We start from the raw sequence: 15253 nt of genomic DNA on the forward strand, positions 1-15253 counted from the left end.
GTTCAAAACAACGTCAGTGCTCATTTGAAATCATTGGCAGCAACATTTTTTGAAGAGGGTATTGCAAAGCTTGTCCACAGGTATGATAAATGTCTCAATCTTTTTGGTGATTATGTTGAAAAGTAACCATAAGTGTACAAAAATTTTGGTAATAAAGTAATTGTTTTCTATGAACTTGTCTTTTATTATAGCCTATCAGAGGTTGAAAAAAAAATTGCCCTCGTAATATCCTCAGCATCGCCTGACTTAATTCGACTGCGTTCCATCCCTGTATACGTCTGTTATCCCACACTCCCTCTACCCATCTGCTCCTCCCTCATCTCTCCGTCCACACACACGCACTTCCTCCCATCTTCTCAGTCCAACTTTTCCTCCCCCCTCTCTCTGACCTAATTTATTGTTCTTGCAAATTGAACCTTGATTGGAAATAGAAATCAAAATAAATGGGTAATTCAGCTGATATCATTAACACACAGTGTATGAGGGAGACCTTTCCAGCTGCCGGACCAGTGAGAATAGTTACAATCTACGGACAGATGGGATTGACGTTCGGCATAAACACGACTTTCCTGTTTTCTTAGGTGTTTTTTCTTGCAGCAATTTTAACAGAAAGTGTTGATTGTGTAACATGTCTATTGTGGTGTCACCACCAGACACCACACTTGCTAGGTGGTAGCTTTTAAATTGGCCGCGGTCCGTTAGTGTACGTCGGACCCGCGTGTCGCCACTGTCAGTGATTGCAGATTGAGCGCCGCCACACGGCAGGTCTGGTCTAGAGAGACTTCCTAGCACTCGCCCCAGTTGTACAGCCGACTTTGCTAGCGATGGTTCACTGTCTACATATGCTCTCATTTGCAGAGGCGAGTTTAGCATAACCTTCAGCTACGTCATTTGCTACGACCTAGCAAGGCGCCATATTCAGTTACTATAATCTGAACAGATAATACTGTGAATCATGTACCATCAAAAGCGATGTTCATCATTAATGGATTAAAGTTAAGTATCAAACTAATTACGTTCGCTTTCTGAAATCTAATTCCTTGTCATGTTCCAGACCTCACGTCAGTATAGTCCTTCACTCCTCACGCCAGCCTGCGTGAGCTAAACGTGTGCATTTTTGCCTCCAATAGTAACACTGTGTTGGCTCTTCAGCCAACACATCTATATCTCCAATGATTTAGGCTGTGCATTGTCCATCAGTCAGCTAGTTAGGCACAAAGGGATTCATCCAACTCAGTCCTTTCTTGAATTCATGTGAATTGAAACAAAACAATTTTGACACCTGACTGGTGGCATTTTTTCCAAAGAAGTAAACCAAGAACTGAAATTAGCTGAATGTTTGTAACACACCAAATTACCACAAACTGACATCAATTCAATCTTTACAACACGCCACAGATATGATCACTACTGAAATATCGCCTTCAATTGTAGTCTTTTTCACAAAATATCAATATTCGATGTGGAATTTATTGTTGCTATGAAAACATGTCATCATGCAACAACAAAACTGTCAAACTGTGTATCAAAATTTTTTTAATAAAAATGTTGGCCAGCAGAACTGTCAAACTGACCATCACATTTCTTTCATTCAGTTTTTCATGCAAAAATATCATCTAAATGTCTGAGTTTTCCAGTGCATTTTGCAAAAAATTTTCTTTCACACAAGCATTGTCCTGACAAAACAATAACAAAATCAGCCGAATCAGTTGAGCCGTTCTCAAGTGATGATCTTTCATACATGTGGCAATTGATTTTTATTTATATAGATATATTTATTCATATAAAAATAAAGATGAGGTGACTTACCGAACGAAAGCGCTGGCAGGTCGATAGACACACAAACAAACACAAACATACACACAAAATTCTAGCTTTCGCAACCAACGGTTGCCTCATCAGGAAAGAGGGAAGGAGAGGGAAAGATGAAAGGATGTGGGTTTTAAGGGAGAGGGTAAGGAGTCATTCCAATCCCGGGAGCGGAAAGACTTACCTTAGGGGGAAAAAAGGACAGGTATACACTCGCACACACACACACACACACACACACATATCCATCCACACATACAGACACAGGCAGACATATTTATTCAATTACTCGTATCCGCCTCTAATTCCGCGTAATCTCCCAATGCAGCTGAGATCAGTAATTTCTTCTTTTTCCTTTTTTTTCTTCCCCTTCCACCTTCAGTTTACATAAAATTTTATACTTTGTTTGTAATGGACGTTGTTAAGGAGTGACAGAGATGAAGTGTGTTTAAATTTGTGACAACTGTTAAGCAGTGGTTCGTTCAGAATTCAATTTTTGAAATATTCTATGCCAGTCACCACACATAAAATGGCATCTGAGATTTGAGCCCAGGGTCTCCTGGTTACTTGGCAGTTGAGTTAACCACTGTGCCACCCAGACAGTGTTTGTCACTAAGTACACACACTATCTCGGCACTCTACTCAACACTCCCACCTAGTGCCACCTATCTGCAGTCCCTGTCTGTGTTCTCCATGCTCTCGTATTTTACTGGGTTTTACAATTCTCTTACATTTTCTGTCGGTTGCCATACAATATCGATGTTGCGAGGGTCCTGCTATGCAGTGCCCTCAAACTGTGAATCGGCTTCTTCCCCGTGCAGTGTCGATGATGCTGAAAGAGATTTTTTTTTTTTTTTTGTTTTGTCTAGTGGAATAACACTCCCAGAGAAGTTGAACTCAGAGTATTTCCTCTAATATACAATCCCAACTTCTTCTAACTGATCAACTATGCATAAATAAAATTCTGCCTAGATGTTTGCATGAATGCATCTCACAAGCGTCTCTGAACAATTTTTCCAATAAAATCTGAACATCAGATTTTTTTATTTTTTTTGATGATGATTTCTTTGACGTCAGGGATGTCACATGTGCTCTGTGCCCTTCACTCGTGGCCCCACGGAGCAAATGCTTCCACCCGGCAGGCACAAGCACAAATCTGTGGCCCCCATTGCCAATAGCATAGGACTGTTACAACTCTGATCTGCACAAACTGTAAAAAATCTCTATGAATGACATGTGCGGGCCATAGTATGGTGCTACGACAAGCAATCCACCTGTCATGAAATATGCTATTCAATACCGCTTCAACCACACGCGAGCTATGTGCCGGACATCCATCACGTTGGAAGTACATCGCCATTCTGTCATGCAGTGAAACATCTTGTAGTAACATCGGTAGAACATTACGTAGGAAATCAGCATACATTGCACCATTTAGATTGCCATCGATAAAATGGGGGCCGATTATCCTTCCTCCCATAATGCCGCACCATACATTAACCCGCCAAGGTTGCCAATGTTCCACTTGTCGTAGCCATCGTGGATTTTCCGCTGCCCAATAGTGTATATTATGCCCGTTTACATTACTGCTGTTTGTGAATGATGCTTCATCACTAAATAGAATGAGTGCAAAAAATCTGTCGTCTCGTAATTTCTCTTGTGCCCAGTGGCAGAACTGTACAGGACATTCAAATTTGTCGTCATGCAATTCCTGGTGCACAGAAATATGGTAGGGGTGCAATCGATGTTGATGTAGCATTCTCAACACCGACATTTTTGAGATTCCCAATTCTTGTGCAATTTGTCTGCAACTGATGTGCCGATTAGCTGCGACAGCAGCTAAAACACCTACTTGGGCATCATCATTTGTTGCAGGTCATGGTTGACGTTTCACATGTGGCTGTACACTTCCTGTTTCATTAAATAACGTAACCATCTGGCAAATGGTCCGGACACTTGGATGATGTCCAGGATACCAAGCAGCATACGTAGCACTCGCCCGTTGGGCATTTTCATCACAATAGCCATACATCAACACGATATGGATCTTTTCCACAATTGGTAAACGGTCCATTTTAACACGGGTAATGTACCACGAAGCAAATACCGTCTGCACTGGTGGAATGTTACGTGATACCACATACTTATATAATGGAAGGAAACATTCCACGTGGGAAAAATTATATATAAAAACAAAGATGAGGTGACTTACCGAACAAAAGCGCTGGCAGGTCGATAGACACACAAACAAACACAAACATACACACAAAATTCAAGCTTTCGCAACAAACTGTTGCCTCATCAGGAAAGAGGGAAGGAGAGGGGAAGACGAAAGGAAGTGGGTTTTAAGGGAGAGGGTAAGGAGTCATTCCAATCCCGGGAGCGGAAAGACTTACCTTAGGGGGAAAAAAGGACAGGTATACACTCGCACACACGCACATATCCATCCACACATACAGACACAAGCAGACATGTCTGCAGACAAGCTTGAATTTTGTGTGTATGTTTGTGTTTGTTTGTGTGTCTATCGACCTGCCAGCGCTTTTGTTCGGTAAGTCACCTCATCTTTGTTTTTATATATAATACCACATACTTATACGTTTGTGACTACTATAGTGCCATCTGTCACAAAGCGAAAAAAGTGATCCCACTAAAACATTCATATTGACATACTACACGAGTATGTAATGAAAAATGGGGGTTCCTATTTTTTAAAAAAATGCAGTCGATATCCGTTTGACTTATGGCAGCGCCATCTAGCGGACAAACCGTAGCGCCATCTGGTTTCCCCCTTCAAGCTAGACGAGTTTCGTTCTTTATAGTTTTTTGTTTGATGCTTATTTCGTGAGATATTTGGCCTGGTCACTATCAATGGACCACCCAGTATATTGTTACAGAGCTTTTGAGTCTCTGGTTCAGTCCTTCCACTTGATTCGAAACCAAAGGGCCACACTCCGTTCGGGGGACAATGCTGCAAATTGAGACTCCACACTCTCGTAATGTCAGCATCTGTTCCTTTACAACTTTCATCATCTGCGACTATACTCGTCAGAAAACCACCACCTTCACTTTGAAATCTCTGAAGGTGGTTTTCCCTGATGGTTATCCTCTGCAGTTTGTGGTCTTTGGTCAATAAATGTGGGACCCAATGGCCACTAAGTTTTCAATAAAAAGTTTTGAATTATTTCTTCCACTGCACCATGTCCTACTGCAAATTTAGCAGCAATTTCATTCACTGCGACATGCCTGTCTTCTCTAATGAGCTCACCCACTCTTTCCTTGTTGCATTCTGTGGAGGCGAGTGACCGCAACAAGGCTCATCTCAGATGCTTGTTTTCCCACACCTTTGAAATGCTTCACCCATCTCCTAATGCTCCTAAAACCCATGCAGACATCTCCCTAGGCACACTGGAATCTGGGGTGAATTTCTGTAGCAGATTTGCTTTCTTTAACAAGGAATTCAATGACAGTGTGCTGTCAAAACAAAATATCTGTGTCCGCGATTTTGGAAGTACTGCCTGTGGTCGCATGACAGATGTTAATGATGTCACAATATGGCAACATGTGGTGCAAAGTCTATAAATTACAATCCTGCAGTCATTTTTATTACAGTGTTTGAATTTGAATTTTAGCAGGGGGTTCCTCATGACTTTTGTTATGACTCTCATAGAAAGTGAAGGTGTGCATATGTTGGATGTAGAAAAGGCTGTATTAGAAATGAAAGAATGGTAAAGCTCCTGGAGTAGATGACATTAAAGTCGAAATGATCAATGCCACAAGACCTTTTGGTATTTGTTGGCTGTGTAGAATAATGAGCATAGTATTGCCCTTCGGAGAGATTCCTAGCAATTGGATATAGGCTATTATTTTACCGATTTTTAAGAAGGGTAACAATGTTCTCTGTGAGAACTACAATGAGATAGTGCCACTGCATGAGAATTTTGGAAAACATAGTATCAGGAACAAGATAGAACCACAATTAAGGAAACAACAAGGCTTTTGACCTGGATCAACAACTATAGCTGCCATATTTACAGCTAGTCAGATAGTAGAAAATAAATGGGAATTTAAGAATGATGACATTTTGTGTTCACAGACATACAAAAGGCTTATGACTGTTAGAAGGGAAGAGATATGCAAGGTCTGATTAGACTGGAACTGTCAAAAGCAATGTAACTCAGAATCAGAAACATGTACACCAAATGACTGAATTGTATTATAATAGATTTAAAAAAAATAGTTTTGAATAGATAGTATAGTTCAGCATTGTGCTTCAATAAATTCACAGACAACATTGTAAGGAAAGTTCACCAACAGTCAACAGCAGGTTACAAATCAGTAGTGCAACCCACCCTAGAATACTTCTGTGGTGTGTGGGACCACAGCAGATAGGACTGGCAGAGAATATTGAACATATACAGAGAAGGGCAGCATGAATGATCACAGGTTCGTTTGACTTGCAGGAGTGTGTCAACGTCGAAACAACTCAACTGGCATACTCTTGAAGATAGATGGAACCTATCCTGATAAAGTCTACTGACAGTGTTTCTAGAACTAGCTTTAAATGATGACTCCAGGAACATACCACAACCTTCTACATACCACTCCCGTAGGGATCAAGAGGATAAGACTGATTAATTAGAGCATGCACAGAGGCACTTCAGCAATAATTTTTCCTGTGCTCCGAAGTGTATGGAATGTGGAAAATCTCTAATAACTGGTACACTGGGATGTACCTTCTGCCATGCACTTCACAGTGGTTTGCAGATTATAGATGATATGAAAATCATTGACATGAGAAGACAATGAGCAGAAATTGGAGGAGCAACTAAATACCTGTCAGACGGTATATATATAGTGATGAACACAGAAAATGAAAGGATGCAAGGTAAAGTGAATGAACAATAGCACAATTTCATACATGCAGAACATTTCATAGTAATATGCTGTACCAATATTCTCTTTTCATTGCAAGCGAAAGGACAATTACCAATCCTAATTTTTCCTTTTAATTATATATATTTTTTATTATTAGATCAGATTTTACACTAACTCCTCCGCATTCAGTGTTAGGGGTGGTTGTTTGCAGGGGGGGGGGGGGGAGCCTGCCTCCCCCTGCGGCAGGTACCCCCATAACTACAGGATACTTTCTTCCCCCCTCCCCACCTTGTCAAACCTTTAGACCATCTTGTCCACAATGCTGCCTTGGCTATCTCAATTTTCTTTTACCTATCATGGTACAAACTGATTTGCTTATGTAGTTGCAGCAGTGAAGTCCCCACTTCCTTTTTTTTTTTTTTTTTTACATGTTTCTCTCATAAAACGGAGAGACTGATGACCCAGTAGTTTAATCCCTTTAAATACATAATCACCACAATTATCATCAGTTAATTAAGACCAGGAAGCTAAGTGGATTGTATGTGCAGACAGGTGAGGTGGGGGGAGAAATAGGCAGGTCAGAAAATAAAAGATATAGAAAACGAAAAAGGTAGTGAAGAAATGAGTAGCTACTGAGAAGAAATGGTGAGACCACATAAATTAAGGCCAGGCGGATGACGAGAATTAAGGATTTCCCACCTGCGGAGTTCTAAGAATATGGTGTCAGTGTAGAACCCAGATGGTACCTGTGGTGAAACAAGAACCAAGATCACAACTATCATGTTGTAGAGCATGGTCTACAACAGAATATTATGCGTTGCCAGTATACAGACAACTCGGTGTTAGTAATTCCAATGTAAAAGACAGGACAATGTTTACATAACGGCTAGCAATGACACGTGTCATTTCACATCCCAGACCGATGCTACGATCCTCGACTTCCAGAAAGTGTTCGATAAAGTTCTGCTCTGCCACCTCTTTAGATATTATAGTGTTTGGCATGCCTGCTAATTACATTAAACTTGGTTTCTTTCAGCAGAGTGCAGTAGGCTGCAAAAGAAAATTTGTTTTTATTGTAAACTGAATGTCAGCTGTAAAGTTAGCTGAATTTCTGTCCTCGTGGAACCAAAAAACCGTAAAAGTTTATCGGATTGGCCACGGGTCCATAAATAGCAGTACAGGTGACATACAGTCTAACTGGTTGTGCCTTCCCACTCGGGATTGCACAAGTTAAGTTAGGGGAGAGTTGGGTAATTGTGAACATTTAAGAGAGAGCTGAAATAAAATAAAACCTGATAAAAGTTAACAAATACTACTTCTTGCTGAAACTTTTCTTAAACAAATCAATCTCTGCATAATCAATGTAGATAAATTTTCAGTACTAAATCAAATATTTTTTTAAAAAAAGAGGAAGAAGAAGAAGAAGAAGAAGAAGACACAGTCTAATTGTCACACAAGTCACAGATAAATCCTCTCGATGTACTTTCACCACTCGTGCAGTTTTCATTGGCCTATAAATTACATTAGTAGCATTTTATACAGTCTTCTGTGGGACTATCTTCACACTTTTCTCCACAAATTAGGCAATAACACTCATTCTCCACTTCAGATCATTCCCGACCTTTTTCTTCTTGCTTGGTGTGTCCTTTTCTTCAACCTTCATTGTAATGAAAGGTTATTCACACCTTTCCTACATTTAGTGGAACATAAGTCCTTTTCACTTTCTTCTATCTTCTTTGTTTTTTCTTTCCCCTTTCTCTTTGAAAATATCTTTCGAAGGAGAACTGGTTATTATAACTGAATGTTGTTTTCTGGCATTTTCTTTATATTACACATGTAGTAGTTTGGGAATATTAGGCTTAACAATATCTTCAAGAGGAACTGATCTGCCCGAAACAGCTACACGGGTTACTGGCCTCTGTCAACACTAGGCCTCTCTGCGTGTCGCGTGTCACTGCTCTTTGCTCATTTCATGTCAATGTTACCAGTGCATCGTGTGTCAGTGATGTCACATCTGTGAAATGTTCCTCAAATTTAGTTGTTATCCACTGGCTAAATACTAGCTGCCCGGAAACCGTTTGCTGCTTTCTCTATATTGCTGATGTCACTGCAGGCTTCCATGATAAGTTCAACAACTTCGTACTGTGTAATTCGACGGTCTACATTCGAAGCCATTTACGAGTCGTATCCTCCATTGTATGAAGCCTTGAGAGGTCCAAAATATGTCAGGTCCAATTATTGCGTACAATGTATATGGTGGAAGGTATAACAATATTATTCCATTCTGGTGACAAAAGAGATAGCAAGCAAGACTAATGTGACTTTGATGATTGTCTAAAATACATAAAATTGGTTCTGCAACAGTTGGCTAAGCACAGGAGATGATGTGGTGTAGCCAATCTACAGACAGGTTCTCGTTAATCGAATGCACTAACTGCTGCTATCATATCACCATTGCCTTCATGCAGTAACTGAGCATTCGTTCGTTTCCTCTTAAAAATAAAAAAAATGAAGTAACATACTTTTATGAAGCATTAAATGTGTAGACAACTTCTCAAACTGGATCCTAAGTAAAATGTAGGAAGGAAGGAAGATTGACTGTAACGTCCTGCTGACATTGAGGTCACTAGAGACGGAGCACAAGCTCAATCAGACGGTGTCAAGGATGGGGAAGGAAATCAGCCGTGTCCCTTCAAAGGAACCATCCTGGCATTTGGCTGCAGCCATTTAGGGAAATCAACAGGAGAGCTATATCTGGATGGCCAAACACAGTGCTAACCACTGTGCTATCTCTCTTGGTAAGTAATATGTAGCCCCTACACACGTGACATGTCATATGATGGCAATATGCAGGACTTGTAACTTATAAATCTTGAAATTATTTCTGCTTAGATATAACAGTGATAACTAAGTAGTCGTAACACATTCCTTATAAAATAGGGGAAAAGCTGTACAACAGATACAAATATCACACAAAAATCAGGTATTCTGGGGTTTTGTTTTTTATCATGATGCTTGCAGCAGAGTATTCTTTAGCCAGCATAATTTGCACAAAGAAAAAATCATCATTAATGTACCTCGGCTAAATATAAGAAGCTATGTTATTTGCTCTTTACTTTCCAGTGGTTCTATAACAACTGAGGCTAGTATTTTAAACTGTTTACAGAAAAAATAGCTTTACAATAAAGTAAATCATTCTTTAAATCTGAATCATACAAAACAGAGACACAACATTTTATTTCTAATAAAAAAAACTTAATTCTCCATCTTACAGCTTCTTCTACAAATGAAGGATTTACAAATACTTCTGTTTAGTTATATCAAAACATTTTTAACATTGACATCACTGCTCTGAAATTAAGAGCAGCTAGTCAAGGCTGTAATGAGTTCCTGTAACTCAATGTAAAAAATTAAAATTTTCATGTCACTTCTAACAGAGAAAAGACTAGATATACAGGTACTTTGTTCTGGATACATACTTTATTGCATACAAGCAGGTTAGTGCTTCCATGCTTTTTCTGTAATACCTTTAAATTAACTCAGAGTCTAAATGACATAATTTTACAACTTTGCAGAGCTTTACACTAACAAGCTAAATACTCCAACCTTTGCAAACATTTGTCCAGAGCACAGATCTAACAGTGTATAAAAGTGGCAACTGAAGCAGAGACAATGAATTTCATTTCCCATCATTAAAAGCTTCATTATCAGTCTTGCAGCTTCTTCCACATGTGAACAGTTTACAAACAGTTCTGTTTAGTAATTTGGGAGGGGGGGGGGGGGGGGAGAAAGGGAGAGGAATGCTCAGAAATTAACAACAACAAATCAAGTTTGTAATGAGTTCCTGTACCCCAATGTAAAAGAAAAACTTTTAATTTCACTTTTAACAGGTGAAAAACTACGTACACACGTACTTAGTTTTAGACACACTACACTGCTCATAAATGCAGGTGTTTACAGAAAAAAAGAACTGTAATAAGGTACATCCTTCTTTCAATATGAACACTATGAAGATCATAAAAAGCTACAGTATCAGTCTTGAACAGTTTCTACTACAAACGAAAAGTTTAAAACACTTCTCCTTCGTAACTGCAATACATTTTTAACACAGACATGACTGCTCAGATATTAAGAGCAGCAAATCAAAGTTGTAATTAGTTCCTCTAACTGAAAGCAAAAAACAAAATTTTTGTTTCAGTCCTAACAGATGAAAGACTAGATATGCAGGTACTTAGTTTTAGACACAGACACTTTTCTGGTCACAAACAGGTACACAGGATACTACTTCCTCGCTTCTTCAGTAATACTTTTAAGTTTGGCACTGACAATATTCAGTGTCTAAATAATATGATGTCACAACTTTGCAGAGCTTGACACCAAGGAGCTAAACACTCGTCTTTGTGAATATTTTTTTAAACCACAGACCTAGTGGCAACACAAAAAATGTCCTGCAAACTTGTAGTTTTACATATCACAGTTCAGTTCCATTTTATCAAACTTATACAGGGCAGCTGATGTAACTAAATGCATTCTGGAGAGAGATACCGGTATCGGAGTATAATCTTTCTGGGCCTGGAAATCAAGAAAAACCCATCATTACAAACAGAAAAAGGAACATCTGTCATACAATATAATTACAAGTGCAGAAGAAAATTGAAATTCATTTATATACAGATAAGGACAACGAAAAATAAAAAAATGCAGGCATATATTACTGACCACAAGTTATTATCAAACACAGTTAGATGGATTACCTTCACTTGTTCTGACAACACTCCTAAAACAACTAGTATTTCTTTTCTTTTCTTCCTTCTCCTTTTAATTACCTAATTCAGACACCACACAGTAGGCACATGAAATAGCAAAATTCTTTTACAACTTCTGTTTTCATAATCCTTACTGTACAAGTGTGACCTAGATTTGTCCGATAACAGTAGTATAAATATTTTAAATAAAACCCATTTTTAAGGAAATATTGAAATTAGTTTTTGTTCAGTGAATTGTGGTTGTTAAGGCAGTTTCACTAGCAATCCAAGAAAAAGTTTTCTAGAATTTTTGAGACTCATTTCAGATGAGAAATTAGATCATAATTAGCTACTTTCACTTTATCACCCCTTATCTACTGATGTTTAATGACGGCATACTGAACTCTATCTGGAACAGTTGGAGTTGCAGCGATACATGACCCATATTACATTTATAGGACACTCAAGAATTTTGACAGGTATTTCAACAATACCAGTGGAGTTTTTATTTTTCAATTCCCTATTTACCCTTTCAATTTTACTTACAATGGCAGCAGGGAAAACCAGAAGATGGAAGGAATATAAAGGGTGGTTTTTAACTTTAAACAACTAAATATCTTGAAAAATACACATAATATGAAAAAAAAAATGTTCTTGGTGATAGTTAATATTTTCAAATGTTTGTGTGATAAAACTGGCCACCTCCTACACGGGGGTGGGAGATCAACTTATTATTTTCAAATGGAAGTCACCTTTTTGTTGCAGATTCAGATCCTTCATCTACATCTACATCCACATGACCACTCTGCAATTCACATTTAAAGAGCCTGGCAGATGGTTCATCGAAAAACTTTCACAGTATTTCTCTACCATTACACATACTAACAGTGTATGGAAGAAACGAGCATTTAAATATTCCTGTGTAAGCCCTGATTTTTCTTATTTTATTACAATGATTATTTCTTCCTATGTAGGTTTTGGACACACTTTCCCTGATTCCACACTAATACAAAATGAGCTGCCACGCTTTGATTTGCCCTCCCAGCAACATTATTTATGTAATCATTCCAATTTAAGTTGTTTGTAATTGTAATTCCTACATATTAGTTGAATTGACAGCCTTTAGATTTGTGTAATTTGTCATGTTACTGAAACTTAATGGGTTCGTTTTCACACTCATGTGGATGAACTCACACTTTTCATTATTTATGGTCAATCACCTCTTTTCACACCATAGAGTACCATGTCTAAATAATTTTGTAATTGGTTTTGATCTTCTGATGCCTTTAATCATCTGCAAACAATTTAACATGGCTGCTCAGATTTTATGATAAATCTTTTATATAAATTAGGAACTGCAGAAGGGCTATCAAATTTCCTTGAGAAATGCCAGCTATTACTTCTGTTCCACTCGATAACTTTCCGTCTATTACTACAAACTATGATCATTCGAACAGGAAACCGTGAATCCAGTCGCACAACTGAGACGATGCTCCATAGGTACGCAACTTGATGATGAGCCATTTGTGAGGAACAGTATCCAAAGCCTTTGGGAAATATAAACATATGGAATCAATTTGACATCCCCTGTTGATAGCAATCATTACTTCATGAGAATAAAGACGTAGTTGAATTTCACAAGAATGATATTTTCTGAATCCATGTTGGCTGTGTGTCAACACATCATTTTCCTTGAGGTAATTCACAAAGTTTGAACACAGTTTATGTCCCAAAATCCTACCTCAAATTAATTTCAGTGGTATACTAACACTTCCTTTCTCGAGTATTGGTGTGACCGTTGCAAACCTCTAGTCTTTAGGTACGGGTGTATTGTTGGGTGCGAGGTTATATATAGGCACAGTTTTACAGAAGCTCGATATTTAGCGTGAACTTCAATGAAAGATGCTTTTAATAGGGTCCACAATGAGATCTTGTCTCAACATGTGACAGGAAGTCCAAAGTGATTTTGGTCGTATGTGAAGTGCATCAGCGGCAAGAGACAATTGATACCTTCACCAATGAAATAGCAAAGGTAATGTTACCAATGACACTGCCACAAAAGTGGAGTTGTTAAATACAGTTTTCTGACATTCCTTCACTAAAGAACATGGATATTATATCAGCATACTCTGAAAATATTCTAACTGGTCTACAATCTGGACCAGAGGACTTGCCTTTATTAAATGATTTAAGGTGCTTTGCTACACCAAAGATATCTACTTCTAAGTTATTCACGATGGTAGCAGTTCTTGATTGAAATTCTAGAATACCTAATGTGTTGTCTTTACTGAAGGAATGTCAGAAAACTGTATTTAACAACTCCACTTTTTTGGCACTGTCACCTGTAACATTACCTTTGCTATTTCACTGTTGAAGGTATCGATTGTCTCTTGCCACTGGTGTACTTCACACACAACCAAAATCGCTTTGGACTTTCAGTCACATTTTAAGACAAAGTCTCATTGTGAACCTTATTACACACATCTTTCATTGAAGTTCACACTAAATTTTGAGCTTCTGTAAAACTATGCCTATCTTGGGGATTTTGTGCTCTTTTAAATTACGCACGCTTTCTTCATTGCTTCTGCAATGATGTTCTGACCTGTTTTGTGTACTGTGGGAGGTCAGTTCCATCTATTATAAATTTACTTGGTATAAATCTTTCGACTGTTGTCAATACTATCTCTTTGAATTTGTGCCACATCTGGTCTACACTTAGGTAGTAGGGACGTGTCAAGCAAATTTTTATCTGCTTTTTTTGTAAATAGACATATTTTGTCATTTTATATTCTGTATTTATTTTTGATGGGCTTGGGGACTGTGGTATTCAGTCTAGCTACAACATTCTTCTGGTCACTAATCCCCCTATATATCATAATGCTCCCTATTTGCTCAGGTTTATTTGTTGCTAAGAGCTCCAGTATGTTTTTGCAACCATTTACACTGTATGGGCACCTGAGCTAACTGTTCAAACTGATTTTTGGAGAAGCACTTGGTACAATTTCAGGTGATGTTTTATGCTCACCACCAAATTTAAACATGTATTTTCACCAAGTGTAATTGTATGAGTGTGGTGCCAATTTGAAAGGAAACTGAAGTCTTCTTTTAACTGTTCAGCAACTGTACGATGCGAGCCGGGAGGTCAGTAAAAGGAACTAACTATTAATTTATACTAGTTGTCAAGTATAACCTCTACCCTTATTAACACACAGGTATTATCTACTTCAATTTTGATACAAGACAAACTACTTCTAACAGCAACAAACACACTACCACAAACTGTATTTAATCTGACCTTTCCAAACACAATCAGGTTCTTTTTTAAAAATTTTGCCTGAACTTATCTTTGGTTTTGCCAGCTTTCAGTACATATAACAATTTGTGCTTCTGTGTTTCCCAACACAGCTATGACAATTTACTACTATAGTACCTATGGTCCCTAAATCAACCTGCATATTGTGTTTGACCTGGACTCTTTGATACTGAAACCCTTTTTGTTCTTTCCTAAGACCCTCTAACCTGGTCCATTCCACACAGCCCCTGCTATCTGTGTAGCCACTTATTGTGTGTAGGGAACCCCTGAGTTCCTGAGTTGAACCCAATACCCCACCACCCAACAGCACAAGTCAAGGAATCTGCAGCCTACACAGTAACAAAACTGTTTGAGCCTCTGAATCAGCAATTCAGCTAGCTGCCTCAAACCTGAGGGAATGCATCAAAAAAGACCTTAGATTTATCTGAAACAATTTTTTCTATTCGTGGTAGATGGTGCTGTAATTGGTGTGAGATTTATGACGGTTGGAAGTAAGAATGGGCTGTAA

At 38.4% G+C, this 15253-nt stretch overlaps 1 protein-coding gene across 1 annotated transcript in view; it reads right to left on the minus strand.

The window, feature by feature from the left end:
• Positions 1–10592: 10592 nt before the first annotated feature.
• LOC124720472 (putative nuclease HARBI1) overlaps positions 10593–15253 on the minus strand; it is a 49159-nt gene continuing 44498 nt past the window's right edge. The window contains exon 6 of the mRNA XM_047245831.1: positions 10593–11259. The gene's annotated coding sequence lies outside the window, so the exon portion shown is untranslated. The remainder of the gene's footprint in view (positions 11260–15253) is intronic.

The sequence above is a fragment of the Schistocerca piceifrons genome, chromosome 11, assembly GCF_021461385.2.
Source record: "Schistocerca piceifrons isolate TAMUIC-IGC-003096 chromosome 11, iqSchPice1.1, whole genome shotgun sequence".
Classification (NCBI taxonomy): Eukaryota; Metazoa; Arthropoda; class Insecta; order Orthoptera; family Acrididae; genus Schistocerca; species Schistocerca piceifrons.